Consider the following 4467-nt stretch of genomic DNA (forward strand, 5'->3'; position numbering starts at 1 on the left):
CTACTCGCTAGAACTTACAAGATTATAAGGAAGTTCGGGATGTTTGGTTTACGCCCAGGTCAGCCCCGCCAAATCAAGGGCACACCAAAATTTTGGCATAGGATTTGCCCGCCCATGTTTTGCCAGTGCCTGGGTATAGCAGCTCGAAGGAATTGGTAGCTACGACCAAATTATTGGCGAGGCTCCAAAACTTGGGCTTCAATCCAAACGAAACGCTAGACCATGACTGCAGTCAACGCCAAAAATTGCCATGGTCACTGTTGGCCACAATCCAAACATCCTCTTTATGCTAGCCAGAACATGGAGCGTCTAGGCTTCAACCCAAATACAAGAGATAATATATTCCTGCCCTTTGGTTTACACAGCTCATATATCCCAGAAACAGAACAACAAAGCAAGAAGATATGAGGACCCTAGGATCAGAAATGGATGGTTACACAGTCGGTTACACAGTCAATGGCCGCAGCGAAGAGGTATGGAGCTGTGGATGAACGTACAAGTGTCCAAATCTTCAGTAATCTTCAGATAGAGCTTCAGTGATGGCTCCTGGCAGTTTTCTGAGTAGATGGAAAGCATTCACGTGAACAAGCAAGCCATTCACTGAGTAGATGCACATGATTCTATTCAACCAAGTAGATGGAAAGTGAACAACACAAGTGCATAAATTAAGTTTTCTTTAATTATAGAACTAAAAATTTGAAGTACTATTATTTAAACCTAAGGGAAAAACCAAATAATTTATTCTCATAATATTTGTCCAAAACAATGTCTTTTACCATGCTCAATATCTTCCTAACTCCTTGTTAAGAAAATATATAACGTTGGCAGACCTTGCTGTGTTAGAAGGATTTGACAATAGCAAACGCCGAGTACTCATCCTTGCTAAGTGTGCCTCATACCTTTCTGTGGTAGAAGGATTTGACAGTATCAAACGCTGAGTGGTCATCCTGCTCGTGGTCACCTACACATATTAATAAACAAATAAACCTCCTTCCAAGGTCTTTACGGTTGTACTTAGCACTAAAATATGAGAAAAAACATGACACCAAAGTCAGTTTTACTACAAATAGATCAGGAGAGATACACTTACACCGATATAAAAACCACATGTATAAATTTCTTTCTGACAAACAATCATAAACTTATGTCAATTTGGCATCCTTATGATGTTGAACTGTCACTATTTTCAAAATTGGGTTTTCTTCACACTAATCATTTCTTCATGAAAAGATGACAATGTAACTCATGTCTGCTAAAATAGTAATGATATTGTACATATCAATGGTCTGCTCTTCTATGTAGCTATGGTGATCAAACATGGGTCTCAATGGATTATAAAACAACCACAAAAGTTATACCAAACTGGCAAAAGAGATGTTGACTGCAGACTGCAGTATTTTCATATGTACTTCCCTTGTAGTTTTTTTCTTTTCTAAAGATTCTGTAGGGAAGGACCTGACAGTCAATCTGTTGATCGATACAATAAACATGAGAAATACTACTTATGCACACTGCTTTCACCAGCTAGCCGTTGCACGGAGCAGCACGACGATCAAAGAATTGGCCAGTAAGCTGGTAGCGGACGGACTATCAGGCTCTTCCACGTTGTGCTCGCCGCTGCACCCGCCAGGCAGCTGGCCGCTCTCCCTCAACTCTGCCGGCAGATTAGCACATGGATGCATCAGTTGGCAATACAATTGCCCATCAAAGAACAAAAGATAATGAGCACAAAATTGGGATTAAGAAAAAAATGAAACTTGACATAAACGCATGATCTAAAGCTGCAATTGGAAAGCAAATGATGTTAGCTCAGATATAGGGTATAGCAAATGCAGTTTCTGTGCAGATTTATACACCAATAATATAACCACAATTGTAGTATAGAAAAAGGGAACACTTGATTTGATTTACTCCCTACTTCCCTATAGCTTTCATCCCTACCTTGCTTTCCGTTGGTTCGATTATGAAATCCCCTAGCTCAAAGGAATGTTGGAATGTTCCAGGTCTGTAATCTATGTTCATTTTCATTAGTATTTGGTCATCAAGTCCATAAACATAACTTAATTTCTTTTCTTAAGCTCAGTATTTAATTTTGTATTGCTTTAAATACTTCAAAGAGTAGATATTTTTCATAAGTACATTAATTCAGGTACAAACCTTTTTAGGGGAGTACAAAATTACTTTGATCACATCACTTAATAGCAAAATGGTTTCACTCTATTTCGAGCAGAAGAGAAATACTATGTGCAAAATGTGATCAAAGCATTGATAGTGGTCATCACTATAGGACACCATTTTGAATCTCCAAAAAAATTAATCTCTACTCCCCATTCGTAATAATTTGGATGAAATTTGTTGCATCTCTGAAAAAATGAAGATAAATTGGGCAGGGGTGCTTAAACACTCACCGCAATATTGTAGAACATAGTGGGTGCGCCTGGGCACGGCGGCGGTGAGAGTAGAGGGATAAGGAGGGGCGGCTCTCAGTCGGGGGCGCATGTCGTAGCTGTCCTGGAGACAATGGGCAAGTTCGCAGAGCATGTCGACTTATTAGAGCACATGCACAGAACCACCCCGACATAGAGGTTGTGTTCCCATTCCGTGTTGCTGCTCCCGTTTAATGGTTCTAGCAAGTACAACGGCTCCAGGTGCTCGCCAACCACCACCACCACAAGTAATGCCACGATGCCGCTCCAACTACCAAGGCAATAGGATCAGACCTGCGAAACACACAACACTCATCAGCACTTTATCTTCATCATGGATAAAGCCTCTGACTGAATTATATATAAACTGAAATCACATAATGATGACAACGGTCAGCATGACCTTGAGCGCCATAGGTCGCACGTAGAAAGATGCAAAAGCCTCAAGATATCTGAAAATATTTGGAGAAGAAAAAAAAACATGACCTGCTCAATAACCTAAAAGATACATCATTGTTGTCTATCATGGACCTTCAACTTTTGTATTCCTTAGTTGATATTCTCATCCATTTGTGTTTGGTGAGGTATATATAAATATGCGGAAGGTCGTCCATGACACAAAGAATATCAATAACAGAATTAAGAAAGACAAATGAATAAACCAAGCTTGGGCTACACCACTCACAACATCGTCTAAGATCCTGAACTTGATTCACACATCAATACCGTAAACTAATAGGAGACAAAAATGCAGGTAAAGGAAACATATACAACTTAATAAACAGACCACATCAATCTTTACTGATGCTTGGGAAGGATTAGGATCTGTCACCACCAGCGTCGAGGGGGCCGTGATTACTGATTACCTTGGCGAGGTATGGGCCGATGGCCTTATGCGAATCACTTGAAATATATTATGAGAGGAATCCCAACATGAAGAGGTGGTGGACACTGTCCCTGCATCCTGCTCCACACATAATATGTACAATAATTCACCCAGCTAGCCTCCTCGAGCAAATTGACTATTACCAAATATTATGGTAGCGGTGTTGAGGCGAGCGTGGATGGAGGAGAAACAATTATCAATATGCCATGCAGTACACCGTACAATTACAAAAAAATATATAAAAGACAAGGTGGTCGGCTACCTAGCACGGCAGCAGCGATGATGTCTTTCCTGGTGGACAATCGCGGCGATCCCGTGCAAGGGAGGCCGGCGATCTTCGAGGATGAACGGTGACCTTCGTAGGAGACGACGCCATGGAGGGTAGCGGGATTGGGGGAGCAAAGAACTGACGGACGGTGAAGACGACGGGCAGCGGTGGATCTCGGCCAAGACCAGTGCCATGCCCCATCGAGCTCCGGCTGCAGTCAAAGAGGCCTGCCAAGTCCAGATCGGGGCCACCCCAGCTATGATACGCACGAGTGAATGTCGCCGCCCCCACCTCGCTGCCGCAACATTGCATCTGCCCACCGCACGGCCGCGTCATAGTGGTCGACCGCACGGCTGGGTGAGGACCCTATCTGTGCCGCCCCGCCTTCCTCACTGGAACATGGTGTAGGATGCGATTCTGGACAAGGTGGGGGCTTGGTCTTCGGCGGCGGCAGGCGGCCACCTCGAGCCCCTTCCGTCGTGGCCGCACAAGTGCAGATCCACGAGATGCTTCCTTGACGAGCACGCGCGCGTCGTGGAACCTTGATGATCTGCAGCAGATTCGGCGATGGAGATTAGGGTGGGGGTGGTGGAGGTGGCTGAGCGGGGGACAGAGGAGGGGAGGAGAGGGCCGGGAGTGCATCGTGTGAAGAGGGGGGAGAGAGCGGTCGGGAGGGGTAGATCGAGAGAGGAGGTGCAGAGACGAAAAAATCGTACAATGGTGGGACGGTGGGAGGAGCGACGAAAAAAAACAGACGAAGGTGCAAGGTTGAGACGAAAAATATCGGATAAAATGGAGACTGCCAAGTCGTATATTAGGAGTAAAGATTTTTTTAAATCGGTTATTTGTTTCCTAATTAATGTGATTGAACAATTTTTCTTAAATCG

The 4467-nt window shown here is 43.8% G+C and overlaps 1 long non-coding RNA gene across 3 annotated transcripts; it reads right to left on the reverse strand.

Moving 5' to 3' along the window:
• Window positions 1-270: 270 nt before the first annotated feature.
• On the reverse strand, window positions 271-4209 carry LOC123054594 (uncharacterized). Of its 3 annotated transcripts, none has more exons than XR_006426260.1 (4): window positions 3575-4209; window positions 2830-3448; window positions 2409-2720; window positions 271-1654 (listed from the first exon to the last, which is right to left on the reverse strand). It is a non-coding gene; the product is annotated as an uncharacterized lncRNA (long non-coding RNA). The 3 variants fall into 3 exon arrangements; XR_006426261.1 differs by having other exon boundaries at window positions 271-557; window positions 900-1654; window positions 2830-4209; XR_006426259.1 differs by having other exon boundaries at window positions 2830-4209.
• Between the last annotated feature and the right edge of the window lie 258 nt (window positions 4210-4467).

Source organism: Triticum aestivum, chromosome 2D, assembly GCF_018294505.1.
Source record: "Triticum aestivum cultivar Chinese Spring chromosome 2D, IWGSC CS RefSeq v2.1, whole genome shotgun sequence".
Lineage (NCBI taxonomy): Eukaryota > Viridiplantae > Streptophyta > Magnoliopsida > Poales > Poaceae > Triticum > Triticum aestivum.